The 18186-nt window shown below is 41.3% G+C and overlaps 2 non-coding genes across 2 annotated transcripts; both read left to right on the top strand.

Annotated features, from left to right (window-relative positions):
• The first annotated feature begins 11964 nt into the window (after positions 1 to 11964).
• Positions 11965 to 12078, top strand: LOC140276435 (U5 spliceosomal RNA). Its single transcript, XR_011909028.1, has one exon. It is a non-coding gene; the product is annotated as a U5 spliceosomal RNA (small nuclear RNA).
• A 308-nt stretch (positions 12079 to 12386) lies between these two features.
• On the top strand, positions 12387 to 12570 carry LOC140276005 (U2 spliceosomal RNA). Its single transcript, XR_011908699.1, has one exon. It is a non-coding gene; the product is annotated as a U2 spliceosomal RNA (small nuclear RNA).
• The last annotated feature ends 5616 nt before the right edge of the window (positions 12571 to 18186 follow it).

Raw genomic sequence — 18186 nt, 5'->3', positions numbered from 1 at the left:
TTTTCGTGAGTTCTGCATGATTTGGGATTTTGCTTATAAAATGCATTACTTCACTCAAACTATGTTAAAACTGATTTGTCCTTCATATTTACCATGTCTAGAAAGATTTAAACAAAAAAACAACGTTGTACTTTGCAGTAAAAGAAAGAGCAAATCTAAAGTTTCAGGAATCCGAGTATAAGCCTGCTTTCATGAGTTCTGCACGATTTCGGATTTTGCTATAAAATGAAATGCTTTGCTCAAACCAAGTTAAAACTGCTTTGTCCTTCCATATTCATCAATGTCTAGATCGACTTCAACAAAGAAAAACATTGGACTTTGCAGTAGAAGAAGTTGAAATCCATCTACACATTGATAAATATGGACAAAGCAGTTCCCACTTGCCCATAAGAAAATAAGCTTATTCTCGGATTCCTGATCAGTTCAGGAAACTTCAGTTTTGCTCTTTCTTCTACTGCAAAATACAATGTTTTTCTTTGTTGAAGTCGATCTAGACATTGATAAATATGAATGAAAAAGCAGTTTTAACTTGGCTTGAGTGAATGAATTCATTTTATACATAAAATCCGAAATCGTGCAGAACTCATGAAAATAAGCTTATTCTCGGATTCCTAAAACTTTTGATTGGCTCTTTCTTTTACTGCAAAGTACAACGTTGTTTTTTTGTTTAAATCTATCGAGACATTGATAAATATGAAGGTAAAAGCCGTTTTAACATAGGTTGAGTGAAGGAATTGATTTTATAGATAAAATCCCAAATCATGCAGAACTCCTCAAAAGGGGCGTATGGCTTAATCACAAGTGTGGCTCTTTCTCATTCAGGGTAGTATGAGGAAGTTTATGCTTGAAATATATGTAGAAATGGGTACATATGAAGGACAAAGCAGTGTTAACTTAGTTTGAGTGAAGGAATTCATTTTATACATAAAATCCCAAATCATGCAGAACGTATGAAAAGAAGCTTATGCTCGGATTCCTGATCCTTCAGTTTTGCTCTTTCTTCTACTGCAAAATACAATGTTGTTCTTTGTTGAAGTCGATCTAGACATTGATAAATATGAAGGAAAAAGCAGTTTTAACTTGGTTTGAGTGAATGAATTCATTTTATACATAAAATCCAAAATCGTGCAGAACTCATGAAAATAAGCTTGTTCTCGGATTCCTAAAACTTTTGATTTGCTCTTTCTTTTATTGCAAAGTACAACGTTGTTTTTTTGTTTAAATCTATCGAGACATTGATAAATATGAAGGTAAAAGCTGTTTTAACATAGTTTGAGTGAAGGAATTAATTTTATAGATAAAATCCCAAACCATGCAGAACTCCTCAAAAGGGGCGTATGGCTTAATCACAAGTTTGGCTCTTTCTCATTCAGGGTAGTATGAGGAAGTTTATGCTTGAAATATATGTAAAAATGGGTACATATGAAGGACAAAGCAGTGTTAACTTAGTTTGCGTGAAGAAATTCATTTTATACATAAAATCCGAAATCGTGCAGAACTCATGAAAATAAGCTTATTCTCGGATTCCTAAAACTTTTGATTTGCACTTTCTTTTACTGCAAAGTACAACGTTGTTTTTTGTTGAAGTCGATCTAGACATTGATAAATACCAGCCGAAACTCTGCTGCCGCTTTTGATAATTTATGGTTGGGCATTCTTACCTTTTCTTACCCGCTTTTTACAAATTATGATCTTACATTCACACCTACTTGCAGTCGAACAACTTCTCATCCACTTATGATCATGTGCGGTTGGGCTTTCGCACCTTTTCTTACCCATTTTTCAGTAATTATGGGTGGACATTCAGACCTTCTTGCAGCCGAAAACCTCCGCTCCTCTTTTGATCATACATTGTCGGGCATTCACACCTTGTCTTACCCGCTTTTTACAAACTTTAGTCGGACATTCAAACCTTCTTGCAGCAGAACCACCTCCGCTCCCTGTTTTGATCATATATGGTCTGGCAATAGTGACTTTTCTTACCCGTTTGTGAGTAATTATGGCTGGACATTCACACCTACTTGCAGCCGAACACAACCTCTCCCGCTTTTGATGATATATGGTCCGGCATTCTTACCTTTTCTAACACATTTTTCAGCAATTATGGTCGGACATTCACACCTACTCACAGACGAACACCTCCGCTCCCACATTTGATAGTGTATAGTCGGGCATTCTCACCCTTTCTCAACAGCTTTTTGCAAATTATGATCTGATATTCACACCTAATTGCAGTCGAACAGCTCTGCTCCCGCTTTTGATTATGTTTGGTTGGATATTCGAACATTTTCTTAACTGCTTTTTACAAACTTTGGTCGGACGTTCACACCGTCTTGCAGCCGAACACCTCCGCTTCCGCTTTTGATGGTATATAGTCGGGCATTCGAGCCTTTTCTTACCCGCCTATTACTTACTATGGTTGGACATTCAAACCTTCTTGTAGCCGAACACATCCGCTCCTGCTTTTGATGATGTATGATTTGGCATTCGCATCTTTTCTTACCCATTTTTCAGTAATTTTTGGTCGGACATTCAGACCTTCTTGCACCTGAACACCTCTGCTCCCGCTTTTGATGGTGTATAGTCGGGCTTTCGAGCCTTTTCTTACACGGTTTTTACAAACTTTAGTCAGACATTCACACCTTGCAGCTGAACCACCTCCATTCCCTGTTTTGATCATGTGTGGTCTGGAAATACTACCTTTTCTTCCCCCGTTTGTGAGTAATTATGGCTTAACATTCACACCTACTTGCAGCCAAAAAACCACCTCTCCCGCTTTTGATGATGTATTGTCCGGCATTCTAGTCTTTTCTATCACATTTTTCAGCAATTATGATCTGACATTCACACCTACTTGCAGTCGAACAGCTCTGCTCCCGCTTTTGATTATGTTCGGTTGGATATTCAAACCTTTTCTTAACTGCTTTTTACAAACATTGGTCGGACGTTCACACCTTCTTGCAGCCAAACACCTCCGCTTCCGCTTTTGATGGTATATATTCGGGTATTCGAACCTTCTCTTACCCGCTTTCTACAAACCATGGTTGGACTTTCATACCTTCTTGTAGCTGAACAACTCCACTCCTGCTTTTGATGATTTATGGTTGGACATTCGCATCTTTTCCTACGCATTTTTCAGTAATTATGGGTGGATATTCACACCTTCTTGCAGCTGAACACCTCCTCTCCCGCTAATGATCATGTAAGGTTTGATATTCGAAAATTTTCTTTCATGTTTTAAAGCAATTATTAATGGACATTCACACCTACTTGCAGCCGAACACCACCTCTCCCGCTTTTGATGATGTATGGACCGGCATTCTTACCTTTTCTAACACATTTTTCAGCAATTATGGTTGGAGAATCACACCTACTCACAGCCGAACAACTCCGCTACCGCATTTGATGGTGTATAGTCGGGATTTCTCACCCTTTCTCATCAGCTTTTTGCAAATTATTCTCTGACATTCACACCTACTTGCAGTCGAACAGCTCTGCTCCCGCTTTTGATTATGTTTGGTTAGATATTCGAACCTTTTCTTAACTGCTTTTTCACAAACTTTGGTCGGACGTTCACACCTTCTTGCAGCCGAACACCTACGCTTCCGGTTTTGATAGTGTATATTCGGGCATACGAACCTTTTCTTACCCGCTTTTTACAAACCATGGTCGGACTTTCACACCTTCTCTTAGCTGAACAACTCCGCTCCCTCTGTTGATTGTGTACAGTCGGGTATTTTAACCTTTTCTTACCCGCTCTTTACCAACTAAGATCGGACATTCACACCGTCTTACAGCGGAACACCTCCGCTACCTCTTTTGATGGTGTATGTTCGGGCATTCGAACCTTTTCTTACCCGCTTTTTAAAACCAGGGTCGGACTTTCACACCCTTTAGTAGCCGAACAACTCCGCTCCCGCTATTGATTGTGTACAGTCGGGTATTTTAACCTTTTCTTACCCGCTTTTTACCAACTATGGTCGGACATTCACACCTTCTTACAGCGGAACACCTCCGCTCCCTCTTTTGATGGTGTATGTTTGGGCATTCGAACCTTTTCTTACCCGCTTTTTACAAACTATGGTCGGACATTCAAACCTTCTTGTAGCCGAACACATCCACTCGTGCATTTGATGATGTATGGTTGGGAATTCGCACCTTTTCTTACCCATTTTTCAGTAATTATGGGTGGACATTCACACCTTCTTGCAGCTGAACACCTCCTCTCCCGCTTATTATCATGTGCGGTTTGATATTCGAAAATTCTCTTTCATGTTTTCTAGCAATTATTGATGGACATTCAGACCTTCTTGCAGCTGAACACCTCCGCTCCAGCTTTTGATGGTGTATAGTCGGGCTTTCGAGCCTTTTCTTCCCCGGTTTTTACAAATTATGGTTGGACATTCAGACCTTCTTTCAGCCGAAAACCTCCGCTCCCTCTTTTGATCATACATTGTCGGGCATTCGCACCTTTTCTTACCCGCTTTTTACAAACCTTAGTCGGACATTAACACCTTCTTACAGCTTAACCACCTCCGCTCCCGCATTTGATGGTGTATATTCGGGCATACGAACCTGTTCTTACCCGCTTTTTACAAACCATGGTCGGACTTTCACACCTTCTTGTAGCTGAACAACTCCGCTCCCTCTTTTGATTGTGTACAGTCGGGCATACAAACCTGTTCTTACCCGCTTTTTACAAACTATGGTCGGACATTCAAACCTTCTTGCAGCCGAACATCTCCGCTCCCGCTCAACCAAACATAATCAAAAGCGGGAGCAGAGCTGTTCGACTGCAAGTAGGTGTGAATGTCCAGCCATAATTACTCACAAACGGGGGAAGAAAAGGTAGTATTGCCAGACCATACATGATCAAAACAGGGAGCGGAGGTTCAGCTGCAAGGTGTGAATGTCTGACTATAGTTTGTAAAAAGCGGGTAAGACAAGGTGCGAATGCCCGACAATGTATGATCAAAAGAGAGAGCGGAGGTGTTCGGCTGCAAGGTCTGAATGTCCAACCATAATTTGTAAAAACCGGTTAAGAAAAGGCTTGAAAGCCCGACTATACATCATCAAAAGCGGGAGCGGAGGTGTTCAGCTGCAAGAAGGTGTGAATGTTCGACTGACGTTTGTAAAAAGCTGGTAAGACAAGGAGCGATGTCCCGACATTGTATGATCAAAAGCGGGAGCGGAGGTGTCCAGCTGTGAGTAGGTGTGAATGTCCGACCATAATTGCTGAAAAATGTGTTAGAAAAGGTAAGAATACTGAACCATACATCATCAAAAGCGGTAGAGGTGGTGTTCGGCTGCAAGAAGGTGTGAAAGTCCGACAATGGTTTGTAAAAAGCGGGTAATAAAAGGTTCGAATGCCCGAATATACATCATCAAAAGCGGAAGCGGAGGTGTTCGGATGCAAGAAGGTGTGAACGTCCGACCAAAGTTTGTAAAAAGCAGTGAAAAGCGAGAAAAAGCTTTTCGTGAGTTCTGCATGATTTGGGATTTTGCTTATAAAATGCATTACTTCACTCAAACTATGTTAAAACTGATTTGTCCTTCATATTTACCATGTCTAGAAAGATTTAAACAAAAAAACAACGTTGTACTTTGCAGTAAAAGAAAGAGCAAATCTAAAGTTTCAGGAATCCGAGTATAAGCCTGCTTTCATAAGTTCTGCACGATTTCGGATTTTGCTATAAAATGAATTGCTTTGCTCAAACCAAGTTAAAACTGCTTTGACCTTCCATATTCATCAATGTCTAGATCAACTTCAACAAAGAAAAACATTGGACTTTGCAGTAGAAGAAGTTGAAATCCATCTACACATTGATAAATATGGACAAAGCAGTTCCCACTTGCCCATAAGAAAATAAGCTTATTCTCGGATTCCTGATCAGTTCAGGAAACTTCAGTTTTGCTCTTTCTTCTACTGCAAAATACAATGTTTTTCTTTGTTGAAGTCGATCTAGACATTGATAAATATGAATGAAAAAGCCGTTTTAACATAGGTTGAGTGAAGGAATTGATTTTATAGATAAAATCCCAAATCATGCAGAACTCCTCAAAAGGGGCGTATGGCTTAATCACAAGTGTGGCTCTTTCTCATTCAGGGTAGTATGAGGAAGTTTATGCTTGAAATATATGTAGAAATGGGTACATATGAAGGACAAAGCAGTGTTAACTTAGTTTGAGTGAAGGAATTCATTTTATACATAAAATCCCAAATCATGCAGAACGTATGAAAAGAAGCATGCTCGGATTCCTGATCCTTCAGTTTTGCTCTTTCTTCTACTGCAAAATACAATGTTGTTCTTTGTTGAAGTCGATCTAGACATTGATAAATATGAAGGAAAAAGCAGTTTTAACTTGGTTTGAGTGAATGAATTCATTTTATACATAAAATCCGAAATCGTGCAGAACTCATGAAAATAAGCTTATTCTCGGATTCCTAAAACTTTTGATTTGCTCTTTCTTTTATTGCAAAGTACAACGTTGTTTTTTTGTTTAAACCTATCGAGACATTGATAAATATGAAGGTAAAAGCTGTTTTAACATAGTTTGAGTGAAGGAATTAATTTTATAGATAAAATCCCAAACCATGGAGAACTCCTCAAAAGGGGCGTATGGCTTAATCACAAGTTTGGCTCTTTCTCATTCAGGGTAGTATGAGGAAGTTTATGCTTGAAATATATGTAAAAATGGGTACATATGAAGGACAAAGCAGTGTTAACTTAGTTTGCGTGAAGAAATTCATTTTATACATAAAATCCGAAATCGTGCAGAACTCATGAAAATAAGCTTATTCTCGGATTCCTAAAACTTTTGATTTGCACTTTCTTTTACTGCAAAGTACAACGTTGTTTTTTGTTGAAATCTATCTAGACATTGATAAATACCAGCCGAAACTCTGCTGCCGCTTTTGATAATTTATGGTTGGGCATTCTTACCTTTTCTTACCCGCTTTTTACAAATTATGATCTTACATTCACACCTACTTGCAGTCGAACAACTTCTCATCCACTTATGATCATGTGCGGTTGGGCTTTCGCACCTTTTCTTACCCATTTTTCAGTAATTATGGGTGGACATTCAGACCTTCTTGCAGCCGAAAACCTCCGCTCCTCTTTTGATCATACATTGTCGGGCATTCACACCTTGTCTTACCCGCTTTTTACAAACTTTAGTCGGACATTCAAACCTTCTTGCAGCAGAACCACCTCCGCTCCCTGTTTTGATCATATATGGTCTGGCAATAGTGACTTTTCTTACCCGTTTGTGAGTAATTATGGCTGGACATTCACACCTACTTGCAGCCGAACACAACCTCTCCCGCTTTTGATGATATATGGTCCGGCATTCTTACCTTTTCTAACACATTTTTCAGCAATTATGGTCGGACATTCACACCTACTCACAGACGAACACCTCCGCTCCCACATTTGATAGTGTATAGTCGGGCATTCTCACCCTTTCTCAACAGCTTTTTGCAAATTATGATCTGATATTCACACCTAATTGCAGTCGAACAGCTCTGCTCCCGCTTTTGATTATGTTTGGTTGGATATTCGAACATTTTCTTAACTGCTTTTTACAAACTTTGGTCGGACGTTCACACCGTCTTGCAGCCGAACACCTCCGCTTCCGCTTTTGATGGTATATAGTCGGGCATTCGAGCCTTTTCTTACCCGCCTATTACTTACTATGGTTGGACATTCAAACCTTCTTGTAGCCGAACACATCCGCTCCTGCTTTTGATGATGTATGATTTGGCATTCGCATCTTTTCTTACCCATTTTTCAGTAATTTTTGGTCGGACATTCAGACCTTCTTGCACCTGAACACCTCTGCTCCCGCTTTTGATGGTGTATAGTCGGGCTTTCGAGCCTTTTCTTACACGGTTTTTACAAACTTTAGTCAGACATTCACACCTTGCAGCTGAACCACCTCCATTCCCTGTTTTGATCATGTGTGGTCTGGAAATACTACCTTTTCTTCCCCCGTTTGTGAGTAATTATGGCTGGACATTCACACCTACTTGCAGCCGAAAAACCACCTCTCCCGCTTTTGATGATGTATTGTCCGGCATTCTAGTCTTTTCTATCACATTTTTCAGCAATTATGATCTGACATTCACACCTACTTGCAGTCGAACAGCTCTGCTCCCGCTTTTGATTATGTTCGGTTGGATATTCAAACCTTTTCTTAACTGCTTTTTACAAACATTGGTCGGACGTTCACACCTTCTTGCAGCCAAACACCTCCGCTTCCGCTTTTGATGGTATATATTCGGGTATTCGAACCTTCTCTTACCCGCTTTCTACAAACCATGGTTGGACTTTCATACCTTCTTGTAGCTGAACAACTCCACTCCTGCTTTTGATGATTTATGGTTGGACATTCGCATCTTTTCCTACGCATTTTTCAGTAATTATGGGTGGATATTCACACCTTCTTGCAGCTGAACACCTCCTCTCCCGCTAATGATCATGTAAGGTTTGATATTCGAAAATTTTCTTTCATGTTTTAAAGCAATTATTAATGGACATTCACACCTACTTGCAGCCGAACACCACCTCTCCCGCTTTTGATGATGTATGGACCGGCATTCTTACCTTTTCTAACACATTTTTCAGCAATTATGGTTGGAGAATCACACCTACTCACAGCCGAACAACTCCGCTACCGCATTTGATGGTGTATAGTCGGGATTTCTCACCCTTTCTCATCAGCTTTTTGCAAATTATTCTCTGACATTCACACCTACTTGCAGTCGAACAGCTCTGCTCCCGCTTTTGATTATGTTTGGTTAGATATTCGAACCTTTTCTTAACTGCTTTTTCACAAACTTTGGTCGGACGTTCACACCTTCTTGCAGCCGAACACCTACGCTTCCGGTTTTGATAGTGTATATTCGGGCATACGAACCTTTTCTTACCCGCTTTTTACAAACCATGGTCGGACTTTCACACCTTCTCTTAGCTGAACAACTCCGCTCCCTCTGTTGATTGTGTACAGTCGGGTATTTTAACCTTTTCTTACCCGCTCTTTACCAACTAAGATCGGACATTCACACCGTCTTACAGCGGAACACCTCCGCTACCTCTTTTGATGGTGTATGTTCGGGCATTCGAACCTTTTCTTACCCGCTTTTTAAAACCAGGGTCGGACTTTCACACCCTTTAGTAGCCGAACAACTCCGCTCCCGCTATTGATTGTGTACAGTCGGGTATTTTAACCTTTTCTTACCCGCTTTTTACCAACTATGGTCGGACATTCACACCTTCTTACAGCGGAACACCTCCGCTCCCTCTTTTGATGGTGTATGTTTGGGCATTCGAACCTTTTCTTACCCGCTTTTTACAAACTATGGTCGGACATTCAAACCTTCTTGTAGCCGAACACATCCACTCGTGCATTTGATGATGTATGGTTGGGAATTCGCACCTTTTCTTACCCATTTTTCAGTAATTATGGGTGGACATTCACACCTTCTTGCAGCTGAACACCTCCTCTCCCGCTTATTATCATGTGCGGTTTGATATTCGAAAATTCTCTTTCATGTTTTCTAGCAATTATTGATGGACATTCAGACCTTCTTGCAGCTGAACACCTCCGCTCCAGCTTTTGATGGTGTATAGTCGGGCTTTCGAGCCTTTTCTTCCCCGGTTTTTACAAATTATGGTTGGACATTCAGACCTTCTTTCAGCCGAAAACCTCCGCTCCCTCTTTTGATCATGTATGTTTTGACATTCGCACCTTTTCTCACCTGCTTTTTACTATTGTCGGCCAATCACAGCTTCCTCTCCACCATACTTGTATGGTAGGAAATTCTCACCCACTCTCATCCGAAGACCTCTCCTCCCGCTTTTGTTAATATTTAGTCGGGCATTCGAACCTTTTCTTACCCACTTTTTACAAATTATGGTCGAACATTCACACCTACTTGCAGCTGAATACTTCCGCTCCACCTTTTAGTGATGTATGGTTGGCATTTGCACCTTTTGTTACCCTCTTTTTATACTTATTGCTGAAGATTAAGTTGTTCTTTCTCAAACTACAATTTTTTTTTAATTGTTGAAACTTGATTTGAAGTGGATAAATAAGGAGGACAAACAGTTTTAAGTCACGCTGATAGAAGAAATTAATTTTATAGCAAAATCTGTATTTCGTCATATGTCGAGAGATGCTTATTGCTGAAGAAGTTCTTTCTCATTCTATAAAGTACAACGTTGTTTATCGTTGAAACTTGATTAGACATGAATAAATATGAAGGACAAAGCAGTCTTAACTTGGTTAGAGTTAAGGAATTCGTTTTATAGGAGAATCCGAATTCGTGCATAACTCGTAAAATAGAGATTATTTTCGGATTCCTGAAGAATGAGTCTGGTTCTTTCTCATAATACAAAGTTTGTTGTTTATTGTTGAAACTTCATCAGAAGTGAAGAAATAAATGAATGCCTATCAACAAATGTGGGATCTAAACTCTAGTGCTTCCTCTAAAATAATTTCCTTTCTCAATTCAGAAATGTGTGTGTGTAAGTCACAACACCCGTGACACCAAAACGGCTTTCTTTTCTCTCTTTTCTCTACACTCTGCACTGTGAGCACACACACCAAATCAGAAAGGCTTTTTTCTCTCTTTTCTACATTATGGACTGTGGGGACACAAAACCGCTCTCTCTTTTTTTTTTTTGATTGTGTGCCAGGGCGTTGTCTCACGTATTAGATTATGCTTACGATACGAATGGGTTTATCAGTCACATCAGAATCCATACATACTGATCCTCCCGTAATAAAATGGTCGGATCTTATCAAACACACTTTGTTTCTTGTGACAATCAAGTCAGCGAAACAGCGTATACACGTCAAGACACTGAATCAAGTTTGCCACAAGAACTCATAAGTTTGGCAGTATTGCTCTGCCGTCAGCAATCATACACCCATTTTATTTTCGTGAGACATGTGCAGGCACCTGTTCATCTACTGTTCTATCACTATGAATTAGTTTATCTATTATCAATAAGGATACTTCTACAACTACTATCAAAGTATGTCCGGACTTCTTATGTTGTCAGTTGCTATATATGAATAAGTGGGTAGCTACTGACAAGCATTAAGCATGTCACACAGCCCAAACATATAACATTTCAGGACACACCACACAGTTAACAACCACAGTGAAGCGTGTCAAAGCCCAAACATGTAACATTCAACAGGACACTTACACAACACATTCAAATCAAACAGTCAGACAACATACAAGAACATATAGCCCAGCCGGCATTGCTCCCTGCCTATTTTCGTACAGCACACTATGTGTGCGCACACCTTTATTCACAAACTCTTCAACTTATACTCTTTTACCAAAGCTGCTACAGCTCGATTGGCCGAATACCCTTAGATCCTATTTCGGTGAATTTGACATCTGCCTTACATGTAACAGATTAGCGGTTTAGCAGTTTTAATTTAGTTTGAGTGAAGGAATTCATTTTATAGCAAAATCCGAAATCGTGAAGCACTCATGAAAGTAAGCTTATTCTCGGATTCCTGAAACTTTAGATTTGCTCTTTCTTTTACTGCAAAGTACAACGTTGTTTTTTTTTTGTTTAAATCTTTCTAGACATGGTAAATATGAAGGACAAAGCAGTTTTAACATAGTTTGAGTGAAGGAATTCATTTTATAGATAAAATCCCAAGAGTCTGCTGAGAAAAGAGAGTGAATGCGAAGTGGACTTTAACACGGCTCTGGGAGCGAGCCGAGTGTGGGCTAACCGGGAGAATTGCTTGAAAGAAACGCGACACCGAATGAGCGGATAGAACAAAGCCTCAATACGGTGTTCCCGTGGTGTTTTTGTTGCTGCCTTGTCGATTGCACAGGGGCAAGCGTTTCAACCAAGCAACGCTCACCATGGGGAAGGTGGCTATGGCAACTAGCCTGATGCCCTGCTCCCGCAGTGACGGATAATCGTACTCTGGTTTCTCTTCATAACATACAAGTCTTTCGCCTTTTACTAAAGACTTTCGTGGAGAGCAGCACTAATGAGTTGTTTCTATTTTTGGCAGGCTTTACCTTTGCGGGTGAAGCCCTTTCTGTCTGTGCAAAAGAAATCTTGTTACTGTGTAGAGTGACTTCTCTGAGTAGAGTCGCCTTACTTGTTCCGATTGTGCCGATGTTCGAAGCTGGAGTGCAAAGTTGTTGCTTGAATGGTGCTTGCTGGAGCATGCGGGAGTGCAAAGTTATACCATTTAAAAGGGCTGAAGAGTGCTCAGTGCAGCGGGTGGGCGGAGGTGCAACGTGACACTCTGGCCACCTATGGCCATAAAAAGAACACTGCTACAAGTGCGCATTGTGCCAGCAAGGGCCCTCGGACCTGAAACAGTGGACAGTTATCGCTTCTCTGCCTTTTGGCTAAGATCAAGTGTAGTATCTGTTCTTATCAGTTTAATATGTCCTCTATACGAGGACAACATATTAAATGGATTTTTAAGAATAGGAGTTGAAAAAGAAGCTTGCTCCGTTCACTCCAAGCATCGACCCAGTACTGCAGTGCCGCTGGGAACGGTGCGCTCTTCTCTGCTCTTGTGAAAAAGCAAACAGCGGTGCAGGATGGAAGTTTCAGGAAGCCCAAGATTAAACTTTCTTTTAATCTGCTGAGAAAAGAGAGTGAATGCGAAGTAGACTTTAACACAGCTCTGGGAGCGAGCCGAGTGTGGGCTAACCGGGAGAATTGCTTGAAAGAAACGCGACACCAAATGAGTGGTCAGAACAAAGCCTCAATACGGTGTTCCCGAGGTGTTTGTGGCTGCCTTGTCTTTTGCACAGAGTAAAAGACAAGGCAGCCATCGAATAGGGCCCGATTGTTCCTACTTGGTCAGCCGAGGAGCAAGGGGGGGGAGCAAGCGTCTCAACCAAGCAAATCTCACCAAGTAGGAACAATCGGGCCCTATTCGATGGCTGCAACACCTGAAAGAGATATTGATGCGAGACCCGATCAAAAGCTTTTTCAAAGTCTAAATTTAAGATGACAAGCCGGGTTTTTCTGTCTCTAGCGTAATCAATGATGTCTCGAATCAGTACGAGGCTGTCGGTGAGTTGTCTCTCTGAGTTGTCTCTCTGAGACACCCCTGGTCTGGGTGAATTACCTCCTCTAAAACAGAGGACATCAGTGTCGTTAAAACCTTGCTAAAAAGTTTACAGTCAAAGTTTAAAAGTGTGATGGGCCTCCAATTCTTTAGGTCAGTCTTATCATTTTTATCAGAAGTGAAGAAATAAATGAATGCCTATCAACAAATGTGGGATCTAAACTCTAGTGCTTCCTCTAAAATAATTTCCCAATTTTCCAATTTCCCCTTTCTCAATTTAGAAATGTGTTAGAAAAGGTAAAAATGCCGGTCCATACATAATCAAAATCGGGAGAGGTGGTGTTCAGCTGCAAGAAGGTCTAAATGTCCATCAATAATTGCTAGAAAACATGAAAGAAAATTTTCGAAAATCAAACCACACATGATCATAAGTGGGAGAGGAGGTGTTCAGCTGCAAGAAGGTGTGAATGTCCACCCATAATACCTGAAAAATGGGTAAAAAAAAGGTGCGAATGCCCAACCATACATCATTAAAAGCAGGAGTGCATGTGTTCGGCTACAAGAAGGTGTGAACGTCCAACCAAAGTTTGTAAAAAGCAGTTAAGAAAAGGTTCGAATATCCAACCATACATAATCAAAAGCGGGAGCAGAGCTGTTCGACTGCAAGTAGGTGTGAATGTCAGATCATAATTTGCAAAAAGCTGATGAGAAAGGGTGAGAATGCCCGACTATACACCATCAAATGCGGTAGCGGAGTTGTTCGGCTGTGAGTAGGTGTGAATCTCCAACCATAATTGCTGAAAAATGTGTTAGAAAAGGTAAAAATGCCGGTCCATACATCATCAAAAGCGAGAGAGGTTGTGTTCGGCTGCAAGTAGGTGTGAATGTCCAGCCATAATTACTCACAAACGGGTAAGAAAAGGTACTATTGCCAGACCATATATGATCAAAACAGGGAGCGGAGGTGGTTCAGCTGCAAGAAGGTTTGAATGTCCGACTAAAGTTCAAATATATTAACAAAAGCGGGAGGAGAGGTCTTCGGATGAGAGTGGTTGAAAATTTCCAACCATAATGTATAAAATGCGGTGAAAAAAAGGTGTGATAGAACACTAAAAGGTGGAGCGGAAGTGTTCGGCTGCAAGAAGGTGTGAATGTCCGACTATATTTGGTGAAAAGCAGGTGAAGCAAGGTCTGAATGCCCAACCTTACATCATCAAAAGCGAGATCAGAGGTGTTTGGCTGCAAGAAGGCCATAGTTTGCCAAAAGCGGGTAAGGTGCGAATGTCCGACTAAATATCAACAAAATTTGGGGCGGAGGTCTTCGGATGCAAGTGGGTGTGAATGTCCGACTAAATATCAACAAAATTTGGGGCGGAGGTCTTCGGATGCAAGTGGGTGTGAATGTCCGACTATATTTGGTGAAAAGCAGGTGAAGCAAGGTCTGAATGCCCAACCTTACATCATCAAAAGCGAGATCAGAGGTGTTTGGCTGCAAGAAGGCCATAGTTTGCCAAAAGCGGGTAAGGTGCGAATGACCGACTAAATATCAACAAAAGTGGGGGCGGAGGTCTTCGGATGCAAGTTGGTGTGAATATCCCACCATACAAGTATGGTGGACTGGAAGCTGTGAATGGCCGACCATAGTAAAAGGCGGGTGAGAGAAGGTGCGAATGTCCAACCATACATAATCAAAACAGGGAGCGGAGGTGTTCTTCTGTAAGAAGGTGTGAATGTCCAACCATAGTTGGTAAAAAGCGGGTAAGAAAAGGTTAAAATACCCGACTGTACACAATCAATAGCGGGAGCGGAGTTGTTCGGCTACTAAAAGGTGTGAAAGTCCGACCCTGGTTTGTAAAAAGCGGGTAAGAAAAGTATCGAATGCCCGAACATACACCATCAAAAGAGGGAGCGGAGGTGTTCCGCTGTAAGACGGTGTGAATGTCCGATCATAGTTGGTAAAAAGCGGGTAAGAAAAGGTTAAAATACCCGACTGTACACAATCAAAACCGGAAGCGTAGGTGTTCGGCTGCAAGAAGGTGTGAACGTCCGACCAAAGTTTGTAAAAAAGCAGTTAAGAAAAGGTTCGAATATCTAACCAAACATAATCAAAAGCGGGAGCAGAGCTTTTCGACTGCAAGTAGGTGTGAATGTCAGAGAATAATTTGCAAAAAGCTGATGAGAAAGGGTGAGAAATCCCGACTATACACCATCAAATGCGGTAGCGGAGTTGTTCGGCTGTGAGTAGGTGTGATTCTCCAACCATAATTGCTGAATAATGTGTTAGAAAAGGTAAGAATGCCGGTCCATACATCATCAAAAGCGGGAGAGGTGGTGTTCGGCTGCAAGTAGGTGTGAATGTCCATTAATAATTGCTTTAAAACATGAAAGAACATTTTCAAATATCAAACCTTACATGATCATTAGCGGGAGAGGAGGTGTTCAGCTGCAAGAAGATGTGAATATCCACCCATAATTACTGAAAAATGGGTAGGAAAAGATGCGAATGTCCAACCATAAATCATCAAAAGCAGGAGTGGAGTTGTTCAGCTACAAGAAGGTATGAAAGTCCAACCATGGTTTGTAAAAAGCGGGTAAGAGAAGGTTCGAATACCCGAATATATACCATCAAAAGCGGAAGCGGGGGTGTTCGGCTGCAAGAAGGTGTGAACGTCCGACCAAAGTTTGTAAAAAGCAGTTAAGAAAAGGTTTGAATATCCAACCGAACATAATCAAAAGCGGGAGCAGAGCTGTTCGACTGCAAGTAGGTGTGAATGTCAGATCATAATTGCTGAAAAATGTGATAGAAAAGACTAGAATGCCGGACAATACATCATCAAAAGCGGGAGAGGTGGTTTTTCGGCTGCAAGTAGGTGTGAATATCCAGCCATAATTACTCACAAACGGGGGAAGAAAAGGTAGTATTTCCAGACCACACATGATCAAAACAGGGAATGGAGGTGGTTCAGCTGCAAGGTGTGAATGTCTGACTAAAGTTTGTAAAAACCGTGTAAGACAAGGGGCGAATGCCCGACAATGTATGATCAAAAGAGGGAGCGGAGGTTTTCGGCTGCAAGGTCTGAATGTCCAACGATAATTTGTAAAAATCGGGGAAGAGAAGGCTCGAAAGCCCGACTATACACCATCAAAAGCGGGAGCAGAGGTGTTCAGGTGCAAGGAGGTGTGAATGTCCGACCAAAAATTACTGAAAAATGGGTAAGAAAAGGTGCGAATGCCAAATCATACATCATCAAAAGCAGGAGCGGATGTGTTCGGCTACAAGAAGGTTTGAATGTCCAACCATAGTAAGTAATAGGTGGGTAAGAAAAGGCTCGAATGCCCGACTATATACCATCAAAAGCTGCAAGACGGTGTGAACGTCCGACCAAAGTTTGTAAAAAGCAGTTAAGAAAAGGTTCGAATATCCAACCATACATAATAAAGAGCGGGAGCAGAGCTGTTCGACTGCAAGTAGGTGTGAATGTCAGATCATAATTTGCAAAAAGCTGATGAGAAAGGGTGAGAAATCCCGACTATACACCATCAAATGCGGTAGCGGAGTTGTTCGGCTGTGAGTAGGTGTGATTCTCCAACCATAATTGCTGAATAATGTGTTAGAAAAGGTAAGAATGCCGGTCCATACATCATCAAAAGCGGGAGAGGTGGTGTTCGGCTGCAAGTAGGTGTGAATGTCCATTAATAATTGCTTTAAAACATGAAAGAACATTTTCAAATATCAAACCTTACATGATCATTAGCGGGAGAGGAGGTGTTCAGCTGCAAGAAGATGTGAATATCCACCCATAATTACTGAAAAATGGGTAGGAAAAGATGCGAATGTCCAACCATAAATCATCAAAAGCAGGAGTGGAGTTGTTCAGCTACAAGAAGGTATGAAAGTCCAACCATGGTTTGTAAAAAGCGGGTAAGAGAAGGTTCGAATACCCGAATATATACCATCAAAAGCGGAAGCGGGGGTGTTCGGCTGCAAGAAGGTGTGAACGTCCGACCAAAGTTTGTAAAAAGCAGTTAAGAAAAGGTTTGAATATCCAACCGAACATAATCAAAAGCGGGAGCAGAGCTGTTCGACTGCAAGTAGGTGTGAATGTCAGATCATAATTGCTGAAAAATGTGATAGAAAAGACTAGAATGCCGGACAATACATCATCAAAAGCGGGAGAGGTGGTTTTTCGGCTGCAAGTAGGTGTGAATGTCCAGCCATAATTACTCACAAACGGGGGAAGAAAAGGTAGTATTTCCAGACCACACATGATCAAAACAGGGAATGGAGGTGGTTCAGCTGCAAGGTGTGAATGTCTGACTAAAGTTTGTAAAAACCGTGTAAGACAAGGGGCGAATGCCCGACAATGTATGATCAAAAGAGGGAGCGGAGGTTTTCGGCTGCAAGGTCTGAATGTCCAACGATAATTTGTAAAAATCGGGGAAGAGAAGGCTCGAAAGCCCGACTATACACCATCAAAAGCGGGAGCAGAGGTGTTCAGGTGCAAGAAGGTGTGAATGTCCGACCAAAATTTACTGAAAAATGGGTAAGAAAAGGTGCGAATGCCAAATCATACATCATCAAAAGCAGGAGCGGATGTGTTCGGCTACAAGAAGGTTTGAATGTCCAACCATAGTAAGTAATAGGTGGGTAAGAAAAGGCTCGAATGCCCGACTATATACCATCAAAAGCTGCAAGACGGTGTGAACGTCCGACCAAAGTTTGTAAAAAGCAGTTAAGAAAATGTTCGAATATCCAACCAAACATAATCAAAAGCGGGAGCAGAGCTGTTCGACTGCAAGTAGGTGTGAATATCAGATCATAATTTGCAAAAAGCTGTTGAGAAAGGGTGAGAATGCCCGACTATACACTATCAAATGTGGGAGCGGAGGTGTTCGTCTGTGAGTAGGTGTGAATGTCCGACCATAATTGCTGAAAAATGTGTTAGAAAAGGTAAGAATGCCGGACCATATATCATCAAAAGCGGGAGAGGTTGTGTTCGGCTGCAAGTAGGTGTGAATGTCCAGCCATAATTACTCACAAACGGGTAAGAAAAGGTACTATTGCCAGACCATATATGATCAAAACAGGGAGCGGAGGTGGTTCAG

The sequence above is a fragment of the Leuresthes tenuis genome, unplaced genomic scaffold (genome assembly GCF_036924035.1).
Source record: "Leuresthes tenuis unplaced genomic scaffold, fLeuTen1.0.hap1 SCAF_18, whole genome shotgun sequence".
In the NCBI taxonomy this organism is placed as follows: Eukaryota; Metazoa; Chordata; class Actinopteri; order Atheriniformes; family Atherinopsidae; genus Leuresthes; species Leuresthes tenuis.
This window is presented reverse-complemented; position numbering and strand designations above follow the sequence as displayed.